This window comes from Mauremys reevesii, linkage group 12, assembly GCF_016161935.1.
Source record: "Mauremys reevesii isolate NIE-2019 linkage group 12, ASM1616193v1, whole genome shotgun sequence".
NCBI lineage: Eukaryota > Metazoa > Chordata > Testudines > Geoemydidae > Mauremys > Mauremys reevesii.
In genome coordinates, this window is record NC_052634.1 from 29,003,387 (window position 1) to 29,023,610 (window position 20,224).

At 53.9% G+C, this 20,224-nt stretch overlaps 2 non-coding genes and 1 pseudogene across 2 annotated transcripts; 1 reads left to right on the plus strand and 2 right to left on the minus strand.

The window, feature by feature from the left end:
- The window catches only part of LOC120375866, a 332,464-nt pseudogene that overhangs the window by 220,770 nt on the left and 91,470 nt on the right, over positions 1-20,224 (plus strand).
- Positions 9,755-9,827, minus strand: TRNAR-UCU. The gene has a single exon. It is a non-coding gene; the product is annotated as a tRNA-Arg (tRNA).
- TRNAS-UGA lies at positions 13,338-13,419 on the minus strand. Its single transcript has one exon. It is a non-coding gene; the product is annotated as a tRNA-Ser (tRNA).

Consider the following 20,224-nt stretch of genomic DNA (forward strand, 5'->3'; position numbering starts at 1 on the left):
CCCTCAGAGACAGGGATTGGTTCATTCACACGATCTGCGTCCTCCAGCTGGGCAATCAGCTGGGCCTTGGTGAGCTTCCCACAGTGCAGCCCTCTCCGCTGGCACAGCCCCACCAGGTCGCACTTGCGCTGCTGGGCATACATCTTCCTGCTGGCCGCTCGCAGGCCGGGGTGCTCGCCGCTCCCCACGGGTTCCAGGGGGACCCCTAGTGTGCCAGTCCTTGAGGTCACCCCCTCTCTGCCAGGGTCGAGCTGCAGACTCCTCCGCCCCTGGGATCGCTTGCTGTGATCACCCGGGGGACCCTGTTACTGCAAAGTCCTTCTCTCTGGTCACACTCTCCTGGGGGTTAATCGCCCCTTCGTTTTACTGCGCCCCAGTCACTTACTGCAGGAAGCGCTGTCCACGGGGTGCAGTCGATCCCACCACTGCAACCAGTTGTCACGGAGTCTGGGGGAGTCCGGCCCTGCACCCCTCTTCCTGGGACCCACAGTGACTCTCAGCCAGCCAGTAAAACAGAAGGTTTATTGGACAACAGGAACACCGGATACAGCAGAGCTCGTGTTCAGAGCCAGGACCCCTCACTCTGGCTTCTTTGGGGGTTCAGGGTGTCTGGATTCCAGCACAGGTTCCCCTACAAACCCACCACCCTGGTCCCAAAACCGAAGACTGACCCCACCCTCTCCACTCAGCTACTTTTCTTTTGTCCAGCTCCTAGGCCGAGGTGTCACCTCCCCTCCCCCAGGCCTAGCTCATGTTACAGTCTGCAGACCTGCGTCTCACCTAAAATCCTCCCTGCTCTCCCATCCTCCCTGCTCTCCCATCCCCCACATAGAGAATCCCTACTCCACCACAGTGGGTTTCCGGTACAGGGTTGTGTTTATGTGACCATCTCTTATCAGCACAGTACTGTCAAGGAACTGAACCACTTGAGTGAACTGATGTAGGCCGAGGTAGATGGAGGGATGGAAATTGTTAAAATTATGGTGGAATTCCTCAAGGGCTTCTTTTCCATGAGTCCAGATGATGAAGATGTCTTCAGTGTAGTGCAAGTACAGTAGGGGCATTAGGAGATGAGAGCTAAGGAAGTGTTATTTTAAGTCAGCCATAAAAATGTTGGCATACTGTGGGGCCATGTGGGTACCCATAGCAGTGCCGCTGACTTGAAGATATATATTGTCCTCAAATGTGAAATAGTTGTGGGTGAGGACAAAGTCGTGAAGTTCAGCCACCAGGTTTGGCATGTAACTAGTTCACAAAACTGCAGGGGGGTGTTGGAAAATCACTGCTCATGCCCCTGGCCAGCCTATTTCCCTTTGCCGCTCTGAAACGTGCCCCCACGTGCAGGCCCTGAAACTGGGCCCGGGGGCGGAAGGCCAGGGAGAGGCTTTGGCTAGGGCGAGCATGTCCTTGCGAGGTAATTGTCTCTCTGGAGGTGAAAGTCATCAGTTCGGGGTGCGAAGGGAAGTGGCCGTCGAAGGAAAATGCAAGGCATGTGGCGGGCAGGCCAGGGATTTCTTTGTCCCCCCTTGAAAAGGGGTCACCCTCCCCGCTGGGGAATCAAACCCCGGTCTCCCGCGTGACAAGCGGGGATATTCACCACTATACTAACGAGGAAAGGGGCACAGGGAGGGGCCTCAGCTCCCACAGACCAGCTACGGTCAGCGTACACCTACACCGTCGCATGGGCCCCAGCAGGCAACAGCACCCCTGGCCCTCTTCTGCTTCCCAAAGGCTTTGGCCGCAGCAACAGCCCTGGGAAAAGCCCTGGCCCTCCTCACCAGCCCTTGCCCAGCAGGACGCCTTTTCAGGCCTACACAGCTCCTCACACAACACCCGCCTGGGACCTTGCCCTCCCCTACCAGCTCAGCAGCACCTTTTTTCCTCTCAAAACCTCCTCCTGACACCCTCCCCCTTCCACACTTCACACTCACCTCATCACAAACTCACCCACGGCCCCTTTGGCTTCTCAAGCACCTCTGGAGGGACGCAGCTTCCCAGGCACGCAGATCCTTCCCTTCAACGCGCACTGGACGGACATTCGAAACACAGCCCTTTCCAGGAGGGAATGCGCTGCTTTTGGACCCTGGCGCCCAGCAAGAAGTCCTGGTACTCTTTTTCTGATGGATAGACCCCACTGACTTGCCTTTACCAAGCAGAAACTAAGGACCGGCTGATGGCTCTCTTTGCAAACAGACGCCATCAGACTGAGCCACGAGGCGTGCTGCAGGATAGCCCCTCCCCACCAAAAATTAATGCCGTGACCCGGATTCGAACCGAGGTTGCTGCGGCCACGGCGCAGAGTACTAACCACTATACGATCACGGCCAGGCGCTGGGCGAGTAGGCAGCAGCCTAGCGGAAAATGCTCAGGTCTGCGCTCTCGGGGCGGCCACCTACGTCGCCAGCGGCCACGGGTATTTCTCAAGTCTGCCCATTACAGTCACAGGTAAAATGCTGAGCAAAGGAAAAAATAGAGGAAGCCAATCCCATGCCTGTCCCTTTTTCTGTCTTCCTCCACCCCTGGACCAAGTCCCTCCCCGTTTGTCTGGGCCATTGTCCTCATGCCCCTGGCCAGCCTATTTCCCTTTGCCGCTCTGAAACGTGCCCCCACGTGCAGGCCCCGAAGCTGGGCCCGGGGAGAGGCTTTGGCTAGGGCCAGCGTGTCCTTGCGAGGTAATTGTCTCTCTGGAGGAGAAAGTCATCAGTTCGGGGTGCCAAGGAAAGTGGCTGTAGAAGGAGAATGGAAGGCATGTGGTGGGCAGGCCAGGGATTTCTTTGTTCCCCCCTTGAAAATGGAATCACCCTCCCCATCAGGGAATCGAACCCCGGTCGCCCACGTGACAGGCAGGGATACTCACCACTATACTAATGAGGAAAGGGGCACAGGGAGGGGCCCCAGCTCCCACAGACCAGCTATGGTCAGCGTACACCTACACCGTCACATGGGCCCCAGCAGGCAACAGCACCCCTGGCCCTCTTCTGCTTCCGAAAGGCTTTGGCCACAGCAACAGCCCTGGGAAAAGCCCTGGCCCTCCTCACCTGCCCTTGCCCAGCACGACGCCTGTCCGGGCCTACACAGCTCCTCACACAACACCCGCCTGGGACCTTGCCCTCACCTACCAGCTCAGCAGCACCTTTTTTCCTCTCAAAACCTCCTCTTGCCACCCTCCCCCTTCCACACTTCACACTCACCTCATCACAAACTCACCCACGGCCCCTTTGGCTTCTCAAGCGCCTCTGGAGGGACGCAGCTTCCCAGGCACGCAGATCCTTCCCTTCAACGCGCACTGGACGGACATTCGAAACACAGCCCTTTCCAGGAGGGAATGTGCTGCTTTTGGACCCTGGCGCCCAGCAAGAAGTCCTGGTACTCTTTTTCTGATGGATGGACCCCACTGACTTGCCTTTACCAAGCAGAAACTAAGGACCGGCTGATGGCTCTCTCGCTGGCACCGCTGCTGCGGTCTCTGTTCCTCCGCCAGGCAGCGGGACCCGGCCCCGCGGGGCCTCGCGCCGCTTCTCGTGGGCGGGCGCTGAGCTCTGAGTGCACAAGGCCCTGGCGGCTCCGCCCCGCATCGCTGTCAGACAACGTCACCAATGGGAGCTGAGCCTGTCAGAAACGTCAATTGGGGAGGGCCCAATGGGAGACCAGGTTTCAGAGACCCACCCTGCCTGAAGGCCAATGGGAGTTCAGCTGTCAGAAAACACTAGACAGGCCAGCACCAGCCAACCAGGAACCGCCCCTCTTCTCAAGCACACAGACAGCACCGCCCCCATCTTACCCCATCCAGCAGCAGCCCGCCCCAGATGGCTCAGGTCAAGCCCCCCACCAACCCGCAAAACACAAGTCTCAAATCCCTTTGTCCCCCCACTGCTATTTTCTATTTACACAATGAGAACTCCACCCAGACACCAAAAATGGGGGAATCCTTTCCGGTTTTCCACAGCTACCCTTACCCCTAACCCAGCCCCTTCCCCATATCTGGCAACACGCTCCCAGCTCAGGGTGACCACACACCCTGTCGGGGCAGGCTCTGCTCAGCCCGGCTCCCCACAGCCTGCACTAAACATGTGGGGCCCAACCCCAAAACTTACTCATATTTTACCCCAATGGCCCCAAACTGCTGCTTTTAATATATGCAAATAAGGTGCTGCCACACTCAGGCCACGCCCCAGCTCTCCAGTGGAGCCACCCGGCAGAGAACAAGGTGATATTTAAATTAGCCAGGACGTCACTCAGTCATTGCTCTCTGCTCCCAGCAGGTGGCGCCGGAGAGCTCCGAGCTCACTCACTTCCCTTTCTCGCGTCGGCTTCAGCCCCCGGGTTACAAACGCACCAACCGGGGAGCAGGAGTGCGGGGCTGCTCCAGGGTGACCAGATGTCCCGTTTTTAAAGGTTTGGCTGGACTTTTTCTTATATAGGAGCCTATTACCCCCCACGCCCTGTCCCATTTTCCAGTTTCTTTAAGGTCACCCTATGGGGCAGCTCTGCGGGGACGGACTTGCACACTTGGGATGTTAGTGCAAAAAACTCCCCCTGGGCTGAGTAAAGGGCAGAGACCTGCCCTTAGCCTGCCCTGAGTGGGGGTCACCCAAACCGACCCTCACTCGCCAGGCAGGTGTCACCCTGCTGCCTGGGGAAAAGGCAACACGCCCCCACTCCCCAGCTCTGCGTGGGTGGAGAGCCAATGAGAACGTCTATTAAAAGAGAAAGAGAATCAAGCCTGAGTTTGGGAAAACCCCACAACCACATTCAAATCTACGCTCATCAGCAACCCCCCACCCCAGAGTACGCTGGGCAGTGCTGTGCCTCAGTTTCTCACCTTGCGGTGTGACAGTCCAATCCAATGTTCCTTTAAGAGACCCCTCCGCTCTCCTTCCCCCAACCCCCATTCCTCTTGGGCAGCAAAGCCCCAGGGGTGGGGGAGGGAGGGGAAGGCATCAAAAGACACCTCCGCTTCTGCTGCCGACACTTCCTCAACTGGCTCTCGGTTTGCCCTGTTCACTCTGCGTTGCTGCCGCTCCACGGCATTGTCCTTCACCCTGCTGCTGAGAGCTCCTGTGTTGCCACTTCCCCTGCTGCCACCTGCCTGTCTCCTGCAGCCTCTGCGCCACCACCTAGTGGGGGAACCTCGCTACAAGTGCAGCCTGGGCAGCCTCTGTCATTGCAACACCATGGGCAGGGCGAGAACCGCCAGCTGGGGGAGACTAACGCCCTGCCCCGCCCCTTCCACCTGAGGCCCCGCCCCTTCTGCAAACACCCCTGTGCCCAGCGTACACCAGCCCTTAGATCCCTCTGGGTATTTCAATGCAGGCACTGACCTGTGAGAGGAAAACATCAGCTCACAAACACAGAGACTGAATTCCCCACATTTAATCTCGCTGCACTTTCCAGAAAGTCACAAAATTCATTTAGTTCTTGCTAGGACAGAGAAAAAAATAAGTGACACTAAGTTTTTGGCTCAGTTAAATAAAATTAAGTATTTAATTAATATAGTAAAAATATGTCCTGATTCCGTTAAATAACACCATAACATGTGTCCTGGGATCTCACCCCCACTTTGAGCTTGTGGGTTCAAAGATGGGGACCCGCAGGTATTCTGCCACCACCCTAACCCTTAGGGTAGGGTTCCTTCTTGCTGCCACCACTCGATTATTTTCGGTGAATCAAGACACCCCTCTGTCCCCCTCCGTCTCCCTTCAAAGACACTCCCTGGGAACACAGATCCACTCACAGAGGAGGAACCTTCCCCCTTCCTTCTCTTCCCTCTCTCCAGCCTGCTCCGGAGAGAGATACCTTGATTCAAACTCCTTGAATCTCTACACACAGGGAAGCAGCCCACTTCCCCCCTCCCTCTCCTGCTTTCTCTGCTTGGAGACAACCCTTGTCTCCACAGAGTGGCGCCTAGCTTCCTTCCCCTGAATCCACAGGTAAGGAACTTAACCAAGTCCTGAACTTAAAAGAGTTTATTAAAAGAATAAAAAAAAAGAAAAAAAATACACAATCTCTATGAATCCAAGATAGACATTCATAGGGTCTAATCTTATTAATCCCTGGGGAAATTTCTCCCTTTTTCTCAGTACAAACAATACAGGCAAAATTACGAATAATCAATACAAACACACAGAATTGCAGACACAGGATTCTTATATGAAATTACCCAGTACTTCTAATACTCACTAGCTTGAATAGAAGAAATTAGTTCAGAGAAATGAGCAGACTTGATTAAGCATCTGGACTGGTGTACTTCCAGACGGCTAAGAACACAGAACAAAGAACACAGAGACCCAAGTTCCCGCTCTCTGGGATTTTCAAATTCTCTTCCCTGATTGGTCCTTTGGTCAGGTGTTTCACCAGGTCTGTGTTAACCCTTTACAGGTAGAACTTAACCCTTAACTAACTACTTATGACAACATGAAATAAGAAGAGACAAATCTTGTCAGTGACGACTAATTTCACAAATGATCTTCCCATTATTAATTTCCACACCATCCCCCTTGGAGGTCTGGGCACCTCCAGTGTCACTGCTCTGCATTCACTTTCCCCTTAGAATTGTTCTCGGACATTCCCAAATTTGGAAAATTGTGCAGTTCAGAATGTGAATAGTGACCCCGGCTCCTTCCTGCACCTGCTCTACATTGCTTCACAGCAGCTTCTCCCCCTGCAGAGTCACCTCAGCACTGCAGCGCAGCCACCCAGGGTTTTTCAAAAATTAATAATACAGAGTTTGGAGGAAAGTAAACATTTGTGAGGTGTGGAAATAGCAAAAGGCAACAGTTGTGGTGTTACAAGAAGGCAGTTTTTGTTTAATAATAAAACCCAGTTATATAAATGTAACTGTATGTGCAGCTCTGCGCACTCACGTTGGATGGAAGCTTAGTAATTAAATTATACAAGAGGGTCAGGTGAAGTGGTTACTACCACCACTCTGTTTTGTCCCCAGAAGCCTTTACAGCCATTCTGAGGGGAAATGGGCCCTTTGCCCACAGAAATGGTCTATAGGGGACGGCTGCAGGCAGCAGGCAGAGAGATAATCTCATCAAAATGATTTGACTCCTGGGTAATGTTAGCAAAATCACTAAAGGAATGTCCGGGGTTTCTACTGGAACTTAACTTGCCTGCCCCTGGCTGGCTCTGGTTGTACAAGATGGACGTGTAATCGGGGTACAGTTGTGTAAAAAAAAATTATTGCAGTGCAAGGGATGTTAGACAAAACAAAATGTTGTGTGTAATTGTGTAAGGTTTTAAAAACCTACACTGAGACTTATGGTTGGCAATATAATGTTATGAAGGTTAAACTATGGAAGGAATGTGCTTTTCCCCAGGACATGTGCAGTGTATATTGGAGAAAGGGTAAAAGAAATGCAAACAAAACATGGTACTTAGCTCAAACCCTATTAGGGCTCCAAAGGGAGCCACAATAGGTTGAGGTTTCTTTTTCAGATCTGTGTGTTTTGAAGCAGAAGATGAAAGTGGAAAGTAATCAGAACTCCGGTGGAAGTTGATTGTGTCTCTGAGCTGCTGATGGCTTTGGATCCAAAAGCCAAGCCCGAAAGCCGGTGTGAATGCAAGTGACCTAGCTGATGGGGGAAGGAGAGAACTGCCCATCAGTGGCAGCACAAAGGAGCTGCAAATAATAAATACATCTGGTCAGCAAACAAGCTACTGGAAGACTCAGATTGTGGCCCTCCAGGAAAGGGAGATGAAAAAACAAGTCAAGCCTGAAAATAAGGGGGACAGGTTAACCCTAAGGAGTGTGTGTGTGTATGTACAGTGCTAAAGCTAAATCTAAAGCTGTCTCTCAGCTATTACCTGAGGATAAACTTAATGCTTGGTACAGCAGAGAAACTATTGCAAACTTGGTCTGTTGTACAAGAGGGGAAACTGAGGCACACCACCTCATGAATTTCATAAATGACCAGCGAGTGGGGTAATTCACTATCTGACTATAGAACAAAATAAGGACAGCCTGGAGGTAATTCTTCTGTTTTTCCTGCAATTAGCAAGGAAATTTGTAAAAGGAAGTGGTATTATTATTATTAAGCACTAATCTGTCCCCACCGGGGGTGTGTGTGGAAATTGTTTCTTTTGTTTTTCAGACACTCTACAAGCAAGCTGGTGCCAGCAAAAGACTAACCCATAATACCATGGATCTATGTTTTGTGTTGTTTGTCTGTGGTGTTTGTCTTGTTGTTAGCATTGTTGTGTTTCAATGAACAGAAAACCTCATGACATGGGTGGGGATGGCTTCAAAAGGCTGACCTGGGGGAAGATGTGTGTGGACATTCAAAATGCTTGACTAGGAGGCCAGCACCTGTGTAATAGCTACCGTGGTATCTGGAAGTGAATCGGCAGCTGAGGTGGGCCCCACAAGCCCTATGGGAATAATGAGAAGGGGATTTGCTTGCTGGGAATCAATGGAGGGGTGTGTAAAATGGTGTAAATCCAGAGAAGATGTTTGAATGTGCCCCTCCCTGATGGCCGTGGAGGAGCACACCCAATGGCCCATGGCAAGGGGTGGACAATTGGGTGTACTGTGTATGAGGTGTTTTGCTGGAAATGTACATATTACTGGGGGCACAATTACACCAGCCCCTAACCAAATTCCACACTACACACTGCTCTCTGGGCTTTGGCACACAGATAGATCTGTGAATCTTACTGCTGTGAATAATCGAACCAGCGCATACAGCCTGATTCCACACCATGTGGTTAAGTTGGTTTGGACAATAACCCATTTCTCTGTGGACATTCAATGGACTTATGCTATGGACAAAAGCACGAAAACCTGCAGCGGCAGCGTATTGCAACTGCCAGCAACTGGACATGTTAAGGGCTTGACCCCGTCGAAGGAGGAGAGGAGGTGTTTCGGTGGTGGCCAGGATGTTGGACCATGCGGCTAGTGCTCAGGTCTCTCAGTGTTGCTGTGGATTGTTACAGTGGCTGGTGTATTGCTAAGTATACTTGTGTTACGTTGCCTATGGAAATAACCGAGAAGTAATGGAGTAAGCCCCTCCCCCCTGTACTAGACAACCTGGACCCAACCTTCCCGGGCCCACTATAGTGGGAAGTCTGGAACGCTAATTGGAACAGGTGTGGCACGTCCGTACGAGAGAAGGTGCAGGGCACTGTACTACGCACAGGGCAGTGGGACAAATGGAATATCAACACCTTCCACCTTGATGCCTGGCCCGATCAGGAAATGTGTCACCATATGTCCTATGTTTTGCTAAGGGGGAGAATGGGAACAGGGACACAGGCAAGGCTCTGTGGCGTCAGGGCTGGGATGGGGACACCGAGGAAGGAAACTGGAATCATTGCTTGCTGGAAATTCAATCCAATAAACATCTCATTGTTTGCACCTTCGGACTTTGGGTATTGCTGCTCTGTGTGTACGCAAGGACTCAGTAATGGGATAAACCCTCTAACACTAACATCTAACACACATTTGAACCTCTTCTTTTCACACTGTTGCTCATTCTCAGGGGCTGCTTTATCTCCAGACAGATCCATTCTCTTTCAGAACAGGCTTTCTCTTTCACTCACTGAGGTGTTGGAGTAAACACTCCCCTTCCCTCTAGTCTCAGACAAACACTGGTATTAACTGTTTGCTACTGAGGGGTTTAGAAAGCATTTGTCAAGATGCCATTTCTGGGGGATTTTTCCCAAGATCCAGTATTTTGTGTTCAAACATCTCCCAGCTTCTTTGGTGAAAATAAGGCAAAGATTTCCTTGCAATATGGCAGGAATTTTTCACCCCAGATGGGATTCGAACCCACAACCTCTGACTTAGAAAGCCATTGCCTTGTCCATTAGGCCACTGGGGCCCTGTGAAACTAGGGAAATTCCATCTCCTAAATGCATATTTCTCATATTAACTTGGAAGCCAAATACCCTCTTTCTGCACCTTACAGAAATGTCTGCATCCCCTGGCAGCGAGGCTACTGGGCAGGTCACTTACAGAGCTGAGCACCACCTTTCTGCCAGCCATCTTTAGAGAAGAAGGCTCTTTCCCCTGACAGCCACACACACAGCGCTGCCTAGCATCCCGAGAGCCTCCCTCGTGTTCTCCCACAGCAGCCGCCTGCCGGTGTGGGTGGGAAAAAGGGACCAGGAAGCAGTGCGGCCTCATTACGGGACAGGAGGCCCTCACCACACCCAGGCCTGCCTCTTGCCTTCAGCCCAGGCAGCCAGAGGTGCCAGGGAGCTCTCTGGCAGGCCGCCGCCTCAGCCAGGAAATAAGGAAAAGGCGATGAATGAAGAAGTCAGGAAATAACAAGGAAATGAAGAGGTTTGTCGAATGGGTTTCTGCCCGATTTACCATCTTCTCAGCTACCGCTCAAAGTTAAAGACCTAAAGTAACCTATTGGCATAAGTATAGATGGTTGGATCGGAATTAAAAGGAGCTGCTGTCACAAGTGTTAGGTGCCTGCAAGCAGCATGCAGACTGTTTAAAACCGCCGCAATTAGAGGCTCAGATGAAACGTTTGCCCTAAATCAGAAACGACAATAGGAGGACCAGCAGAACGCCACTCTAGGTTCATGGCAGAGTAATGGAGGCTGTTAGAGGCAAAAAGGTCATTCCTCAAAATTTGGAAATCAGATCCTAGTGAGGATAATAGGAAGGTGCACAAACTCTGGCCTGTTAAGTGTCAAAGTGTAACAAGTCAGGCCAAGAAAGAATCTGAGAAGCAACACGCTAAAGACACAAAAGCTAAGCATAAATCTGGTCAATGTGAGTCCTGGTCTGTCCCCGCAGAAAGGTGAACCCCCTCTGTGGCTGGAGTGAGCTCCTCTAAGCCGACCTCACTACAGACCTGCGCCAGGTAGTGCTCATTGTAAAAATGTTTCTTCTGAAGGTTGGAAAACAGGACCAGCGGGCCTCAGGCCGGCTGACACAATTAAAATCCCCCCCAACACCAAACATCATGCAGCCCAGAGGAAGGGAGCCTTTGATCTTCCCTCTCATGCCTTAACTGGGGACCATACACACTAATATAGCAGTAACCAGTGCCACAGAGCACAAAGCCCACCAGTAATGCCCTCCCTGGTTGGAGCTCCAGCCCCTTCTGTACTCGCACCGCCAACGTGAAGAACAAGACTCCAGCCCCATCATTCTTCCCTGGCCAGGAGGCCCTTCCTCCAATCACCCTCTGCCCATCAAGCTACCCTAGAGTTGTTAATGTGCATTTCCTGAACACCCACCATGGCCAAGTCCAGCTGCTCCAAGGCAATGAACATCAAGTGCCACCTCCTGGGCCCCCAAATCCCTTCCACATGGCCACTTTCACACATGCCCCTTCCCTGGTACTGTCCTCACTCAGCTGCACAGAGGAGCTTCCATCCCCAATCCCTGCCTGTCACTGCCCAGCACCCCCTCTGGTACCATTCCTGAGGGTCCCCCTGCCTCACTCTCTTCCTGCCATATTGGGAAAGGCAGCTCCCATCTCTCCTTGTTAAAGGTCAGGTGGGCCAACTAGGGGCAGAAGCCCATTCTATGTTTTCCTACTGCAGAGCCCAAGATCAGAGACTCACCATCAGTGCCACCCAGAGGGGAGGCAAGTGGGGCAATTTGCCCCAGGCCCCAGGAGAATACAGTATTGCACCTTTGTTTTAATGGAAGGGGCCCCCAAAATTGCTTTGTTCCAGACCCTCTAAGTCCTCTAGGGCAGCACTGCTCACCTTGGGTGCAGACACAACTGTGTTCCCAGAGAACAAGCCACCACTGCACAAGGAGGGAAGAAAAGACCTGCTAAACCCTGGGATTGAACCAGAAACCTTTAGATCTTCAGTCTAATGCTCTCCCAACTGAGCTACTTCAACAGCTATGTAGGGACATTTTGGCCTGTTGTTTCTCTGCCTGGGATGTTTTTGCAGCAGTTGCACACAAAAAGGACGTCATTGGGAGCGGCCCATGAAGACAAGACTCGCTTTTGCCTGCCTTGCTCAGCTTGACTTGCTGCCTCACCCCGTTCCTGCCCTAGTGCCCGGGTTGACCTGGTGGTGGAAGGGGACTGGGGGCCAGTGGCGCGGGGAGGAGGTTGAGCTGGACCCTGAGCTAGACTAGACCCTGGCAGTGAGAGTCTGGCCACCACTTGCCGCCCCACCCTGTTGTCCTGGCTTCCCCCACTGGGAGTCATTTCGGGAGGGAAGTGGGGCTTCTGCCTCCCCTCCCCGATTTTCACACCGCAGAGGAGTGTGAACAGGAAAACGAACGGCTGCTCCACACTCCCACCGGAGGAACACGACACCCTTAGCTGTGGTCAGTAAGAAGTGGCTGTTGGCTGACAGGGCCTGTCCCCGAGGACCTGGAACAGCAGCTGCCGCCTCCCCCTCGGCTCCGGGCTGTGGGAAATGCTCATTGCCTGGCTGCATGGGCGGATGCTGCTCCGTGCTCTGGAGAGCGTCTGTATTGCTCTGTCAGCCCCCCGTCTTCACTGAGCCAGTCTGGTAAGGTCCCAAGTGCCCCCTCTGGCCTGGCAGCTGAGAGTCTGTGCAGACATCAGCCCCCCTGCCAGCCCCACAGGCAGCAGCAGCACCAGCCCCCCAGCACCACAGGGGCACTCAATGCACTTCCTGTGGGGAAATGGCTCCTTGGCGTCCAGCTGCTAGAGTGAGAGCCAGGAGAGAGCAGTGTCTGGCTCACCGTGGGGGAGAGAAGAGACCTGGTGAGTGCGGATCTCCCTCAGCCTCCCCCGCAAGGCTGGTCAGTTGTATTGTCACTGTGATAGTCGGTGCTTCCCTTCAGGGCCAGCCCTAGAGGGATCTGGGGTATGGGACAAATCCCCCCTTTCCTCCCCAGGCCCTTCCCCCCACTCCTCCCCTTCCCCCACGCCCCCACCCCTCTCCCGCCCGGCACCGGCCTGCCCCATTCCTGTCCCTCTCCCACTCTCCCTGCTCCACCCCCTCCCCCCCCAGCCCCACCTGCGCCCCACTGAACAGCTGATCACTGGCAAGTGTGAGGAGCTTGTCAGCAAGGCCTGTAGTGGGGGGGGGGGGGAGCTGGCTGCCAGTGGGCACTGAGCACCTTTTTTTCTCTCTGTTGGTTCTGCAGCCCCGTAGCTCCCATGGAGTCGCTGACTCAGCTCCTTTCACATGCTAGAGAGAGGAGCAGAACCAGGGCTATGGCTGATCTATGGGGCACTAGGTGAGTGGCAGAGGCTTCAGGTGCTGAGAGTTTGCCCAACCCCTCAACAACACAGTGTGAGGTGGTGTCCCAGGGATCTCGATGAAAGGAGCAGAACAGAATTTACTTGGGGTGGGGAGAGAATTGAGAGTGTCTCAGGGGGTTATACAGAGGTATTGCTTGGGTGAGAGACTGGCTAAAACGCAGGCCTCGCTGTGAGCAGGATTTGAACCTGCGCAGGGGAACCCTATTGGATTTCAAGTCCAATGCCTTAACCACTCGGCCATCACAGCTGTAAGCACAAAACTGCCCCAATGCTAGAGAAACTGGTAAATAATCCCAATGCCCAGGCATGAAGTCATCTGAACTACAGGATTCCCACAGCAAACCTGGCTCCCAAAGCACTGGGGGGATTTGGGGTTTGTTCTGTGTGCTTAGCCAGGTGCCACAGGAGTCTTTGCTGCTTTTACAAATCCAGACTAACACGGCCCCTCTGATACTCCTAGTGACACTCTCCAACGGATCCCCATCCTCCACCCACCTTGAGCTAGGTAGGAGCAGATCATCATTATCCCTACTTGAGAGAGGGAGAAGCTGAGGCTGAGAAAGGAGAATTGACTTGTCTTAGGTCACACAGTCAGCCAGTGGCAGAGTTGGGAATAGGACCCAAGAGCCCTGATTTTGAAACTAACCATCAGATTGTGAATTTCAAACACTGAATGACCTGAATAAAGTGCTCTCAGATGAGCTCCACACCAACAACAGTTCACAGTAATTATTCAGCAAGTATTTGAGGAGAACTGCAATGTTAGAGAGAATCATGAACTGCTCAGAGACCATTAATGCAGCAAAGCAGCAAAATTTGTCAAACATATAAGTGGTTATGACTTATTTCCTTGGTCTTAAAAGAGAACAACAAGGACCTGAATCTCCTCCCTGTCAATAACCCCCTGCTCAGCCAATCAGGGTAGAGACTGAGGACGGGAGGCTGAGGGTTCTCACCAGAGAGCCCAAAGGATGGCCCAGGTCACCGGTGGGGATCACTGCCCGAGCACTATTTCAGCCCCACATTTTTGGGTGGACCTCCCACAGTGGGAGCTGCAGAGCACTCCCCCCGCAACACACACACACACACACACACTGCTCCTGGTGTTGGGAGGGGAACAGGAGAAAGGACAAAAGAAGCAAGAGACAAAGAGAAAGGAGGAAGGGATGGATGGAGGAAAAGGTGAAACAAAAAGGACAAACCCTAATGACCCCAGTGATTCTAAGGGACAAAATCCCAGGTGCGGAATAAAATTCCGCCTCCTTAAGTTTGTGTTTTCCATGCCTAGAATTCAACTGTCACCAGATGGATCAGACTGAACAGGTTTCAAACCTCGAGGAGGCTTCAACCTTCTAAACAGGATGGCTGTTTTCTAGTAAAATCAGGAAAAGGGAAGGAGAAAACTCGAAGAAGCTTCCTCCTGGCACTCACGTCCGTGAACCCGAATACTCTCTCAGTCCTCAAAGAGAGACCTGGAGAAGGAGACTTGCTGAAGCAAAGCCACAGGGGTCTCTGAGGTTTCCCTGGCCCCTCACCCCTGTCCTGCCTGGCTGATGTCAGCATCTCTCTGTGAGGTCACCACCTCCCCACCACCTTGGACCAATATTCTGAGGTCCTGCACAAGGCCTTTGTGATGGACAGCTTTGCTAGGTTTTTATGCATTTGGACAGCAAAATGTTGAGTGTTTACATTAATATCAAGCACTCCTGTATAGAGGAGCCCTGAACATAATGGAGAATGGAAATGAAAATGTTTAACTTTTTAAAAAAGAAGAAAGAAGGTTATAAGAGAACACGGGGGTTTGAACCGAGGACTAAGTGAAAACTGCAGTTAAGCACTCTAACACTGAGCAATATCCCCAATGACAACAGGAGTATGGAACCGTGATGTCCAGGACTTTGAAGGACAAACCCTGATTCATCGAGCTCCTTTGCCATTCCCAGACCACAGGTGGTTTTCAAAATGGGGTTTGATTAAACTTCTTAAATGTGGTAAACACCACAGCTTGCACACCCACCGATATAGCTTCTCCCCATGACAGAGCTGCCACCTCTTGGGAAGTGGATTAACTACACCGCAGGAAAACTCTCTCCCATCAGCCTAGAGCAGTGGTTCTCAAACTGTGAGTCAGGACCCCAAAGTGGGTCATAACCCTGTTTTAATGGGGTCGCCAGGGCTGGCATTAGACTTGTTCGTGCCTGGGGCTGAAACCAAAATCTGAGCCCCACCACTCAGGGCTGAATCCCTCAAGCTCTGGTTTTGCCCTCCCCCAACTGGGGCAGGGCTCAGGCTTTGTCTCCTCTGCCTCTGCTCAGTGTAGAGGGGCTTGGTGTGTCTTTCTAGGGTCATGTAGTAAGTTTTTTGGCAAAAAGGGGTTGTAGTGAAAGGAAGTTTGAGGAACCCTGGCATAGAGCCTCTGAGTATGTCTAGACTTGGCTCCCTGTGGCAGATCAGACACTGGAAGTACAGCCATGGAGACACCACACCCCAGCCTGGCCTAGCAGGCAAGAATCAAACCTCCACAGACAAGTGGTTGTTGTTTTCTAACCCATCTCCCTAAGCCCTCAGCCACAACCGCTTAACAAAGGGGCTTTTCTACACTATGGTTCTGGTCTCACTGGAGGGTCATTTCCAATGGTTTGCTCAGACCAGCATTAGGGAAAATGGTGCCCTGGGCAAAGCTTGTACTTTGGCACTTCCCCATTGCCCCTGGACGATCCCCACTCCCCCTTTACCGCTAGCTCCTGCACTCCCAACCCTTGCACCTCCTTCACCCCTAACTCCTGCCCCCTCCTGTGCCCCCTTTGCCCTTAACTCCCTGTGCCACCAGCCATTGCCCCTCTCCTGCAGCCCCTTCACATGGCTCCAGTGCTGGGGGCCCCGCACTTGTTCTCCCTTTCCCTGGGCTTTGGCATCACTAGCCCCTGCTTAGCGAGTAGAGTTCAGTGGTCCCCAAAATGTGGGGCATGACTCTTAGGGGGACACAGAGGAACATTCATGGAGTCAATGAAATTAATCGAGCTTCTTCAGTCTCTCGCTGCAGATATTTCCCTTGTTTTTAAAGGCAAAAATCCTGATCTTTCCAACGGGAGCTGCTGCTTCAATGTTCAGTTTGGGAAGGGATCTGGCTGCACTCAGAGATCTGCCCGCGGGTTACAATCTGCGATCCGAAGGGCCGAACACAAACAGCGTTTAGATGGGACCGTTAGTGCCGCCCCCGTGTGGCCAAAGATCAGAACTGACCAGCAGAGTTTACAGCTGGAGCCTGGGACGCTCCTGAACAAACTGGGCACGAAGCCTCTCGCGTGGGATCCTTGCTGTGCAGCAGGAGGCGGAGGGAAGCTGGTTGTCAGGGCTCAGGGCAGCTCCCTGCCAGGCTGAGCCGGTGTCTGTGCTAAGCTCGGCATCAATCAGGTGATTCTGGGAAGTTCGGGGTCCCTGGGCTCCCACAGGAGGGTGAAGCAGGTCACCCCTGGAGCAGGTTAAAGCTGCAGGGTGACAGTGGGGTTGCTGCCCCTGTGAACAGCTGCTGTAGCACCGCCTGGGCAGGACAGGGAGAGCCAGTTATACCCCCCCCCAGCCCGTATCCGGGGATGGGAGCACTCACACCCTGGGGACCCACCCACCAGAGATCTACTGGGGGGAGAGTGACACCCACACACCCAGGATGTTGTAGGGGGGGACAAGGGCATCCACACTCCAGGATCCTCTGCAGAGGGACGGACACCCACACATCCAGGATTCTGTATGGGGGGGGAGAGGTACCCGGACACCTGGGCGGGGGAAGGGGGCACCGAAACATCCGGGATCTTACCTGGCAGGACAGCGGCGCCTGCAGCTCGACATGAGACGGGGGCGGGGGGAGCAGAAGCATTTCCCAGTTCCAGGCTGTCCCCATCTGGCCAAGGCACAGAGCTCACAAGCAGAGTTTAAAGCTCCAGCTGCCAAACTGCAAAGCAAGCTGGGCTCTGTGGCTGGTGCCTGTGATCCCAGCGCCTGGGGAGGCTGAGGCCGGCGGATCACTTGAGCTTAGGAGTTCTAGCCTGCAGGGGGCTGTGCCGATCAGGTGTCCGCACTAAGTTCAGCATCAATATGGTGATCCTGGGGAAGCTTGGGGTCTCCAGATTGCCTAAGGAAGGGGTGAACCGGCCCAGGTTGGAAACAGAGCAGGTCAAAACTCCTGTGCTGATCAGTAGTGGGATTGCACCTGTGAATAGCCCCTGCAGCGTAGCTTGGGCAAGACAGTGAGACACAGTCTCTTTTTAGACACTCCTACCCCGCAGAGCCTGGAGTGGGGGATGGGAGCACCCACACGCTGGGGAATCTGACTTGCGGGTTAGGGACGCACCCAAGCAACACGGATCTTGAAAAGAGGAACAGCGACACCCACACACCACAGAGCCTGGATGGGGGCAGGGGAACCACACACGGGAGCTAGTTTATGGGGTGGGGGACACACCCATATGCTCCGTTGCACCATTCTTAATGAGAAGAACAGGGGCATCCGCACAACACGGATCCTTAACGAGCTGGGGGACACCCACACACTCCACTATTAACCAGGAGGGACAGGGGCACCAGACACCCCCAGTAGGGTGGAGAACACCCACATCCACCGGATCCCTCATGGGGGATAAGACAGAGGGGATTGTAATGGGGCCCAGCGCACCCACGCACCAGGGATTGTTAAGGGTTGAAGGGACAGGGACACCCACACACACTGAGATCACGTCCTTGGAGGAATGCAAACCCTCCACAGAAAGACCTGGTCTGTTCCATGATGGCAGCCCAGCCTGGGTGAGTCAAAGTCTCTTTTTATACAGGCACGTCCTAGAGATCCTGACTAGGGGGAGAGAGACACCCACCCACCAGAGATCCTTAATGGTCTAGGGTGCACCCACACACCAGGGATTCTTATGGGTGGGAGGAATGGAGACAGCCAGACACACTGAGATCACTTCCTCCCAGGAGCCTGGGCCAGACAGGGAGACACAGTCCCCCTTTACATATGTAAGGAGACTGTTGCCCCCTTACTAACATTCAGTGGGGGTGTTTTGGCTGCTAGCTCCCAGCACTAAAAGGGGAGGGATCGATGGCAAATCAGGACCCTGAGACTGACAGTCCCCAGGAACAATGGCAAGAGGCCAATGCTCCAGGTCAGCCTGATTGACAGGGCAGGCCGGCTAATCAGGAAGACAGAAGGCCAGGGTGGGTCCCGTCCTCCGTGTGAGCAGGAATGTGCCGGAGTCAGACGGAGTGGGGCCGAGCAAAGGAGAAAGCAGGGGCCCAAGCTGAGCTGGAGAGCAGAGCCTGGCCAGATCCAGAGGGGCCAGAGGCACAGCGCAGAGAGAGCAGACCCTGTGCTGGGAGCGGAGCTGGAGCCAGAGAGCCAGAGGCACAGCCCAGAGAGAGCAGACCCTGTGCTGGGAGCGGAGCTGGAGCCAGAGAGCCAGAGGCACAGCGCAGAGAGAGCAGATCCTGTGCTGGGAGCGGAGCTGGAGCCAGAGAGCCAGAGGCACAGCCCAGAGAGAGCAGATCCTGTGCTGGGAGCGGAGCTGCAGCCAGAGAGCCAGAGGCACAGCCCAGAGAGCAGACGCTGTGCTGGGAGCGGAGCTGCCGCGAGTGCGCGAGAGGCACAGTGCAGAGAGAGCTGTCACTGTGGTGGGAGGGGAGCTGGAGCCAGAGAGCCAGAGGCACAGCGCAGAGAGAGCAGATCCTGTGCTGGGAGTGGAGCTGCAGCCAGAGAGCCAGAGGCACAGCCCAGAGAGAGCAGATCCTGTGCTGGAAGTGGAGCTGGAGCCAGAGAGCCACAGGCACAGTGCAGAGAGAGCAGACCCTGTGCTGGGAGCGGAGCTGGAGCCAGAGGCACAGCGCAGAGAGAGCAGATCCTGTGCTGGGAGCGGAGCTGCAGCCAGAGCACAGTGCAGAGAGAGCAGACCCTGTGCTGGGAGCGGAGCTGGAGCCACAGAGCCAGAGGCACAGCGCAGAGAGAGCAGATCCTGTGCTGGGAGCGGAGCTGGGCCAGCCAGAGGCACAGTGCAGAGAGAGCAGATCCTGTGCTGGGAGCGGAGCTGGAGCCAGAGGCACAGCGCAGAGAGAGCAGACCCTGTGCTGGGAGCGGAACTGCAGCCAGAGAGCCACAGGCACAGTGCAGAGAGAGCAGACCCTGTGCTGGGAGTGGAGCTGGAGCCACAGGCACAGTGCAGAGAGAGCAGACCCCGTGCTGGGAGCGGAGCTGGAGCCAGAGGCACAGCGCAGAGAGAGCAGATCCTGTGCTGGGAGCGGAGCTGCAGCCAGAGAGCCAGAGTGTGGTGAGCAACTGGGGCCAGCCAAGGGGGGACCTTGGGCAAAGGGCCCAGCACAAAAAGACACCCCCAGCCAAGGGTCCATGCAGGCCAGGCTGGGAGGGGGACCTTAACCTGACTGGGGGGCTGGCACTGGGAAGAAGGATCCCACCACCCAAAGCCCGGAGGTGTGTGGTCACCACCATTTCAAGTGTCCCACCCACAGCATCCCTGCAGCACAGCCAGGGCCTGAGAAGGAGGCCTGGGGCCTACAAGGAACAGACTGCAAAGTGCCTTGATGTCCAGAGACATTGTTTGTAATGTTCCCTGCCACAGAGCAGGGTGATGTGTTTCCCTGTAACCGTTCCCATTTATTCTTATTCTTTTCTTCAAATTGATTGTTAAGTAAACAACTTGTATTTGCTTTAAATTGTCTGGAATAATCAGTGGGTCAGGGAGGTGCCCAGTGCAGAGAGGGTACCCCGGAGTGGGGACACCTTAGCCCCTGTCCTAGGTGGCCACAGCAGGGTTGGGGGTTGAGCCCCCCAGGAATCCTGGGTCCAGTATTGTTGGGGCTACGAGAACTCTGCCAGACAGGAGAGTCCTCAAGGGCAGGGAGGCCTCTGGGTAAAGGAAGTGGGAGTGAGGACTCAGATCCTTTCGCTAGCCCACTTCGCCGGGGTAGCACAGAAGCCAGGAAAGTTCCCCACAATAGCGGGACCATTCCCCCGCTTACACATATCTGCCAGACAACCTTCCTCCCACTCC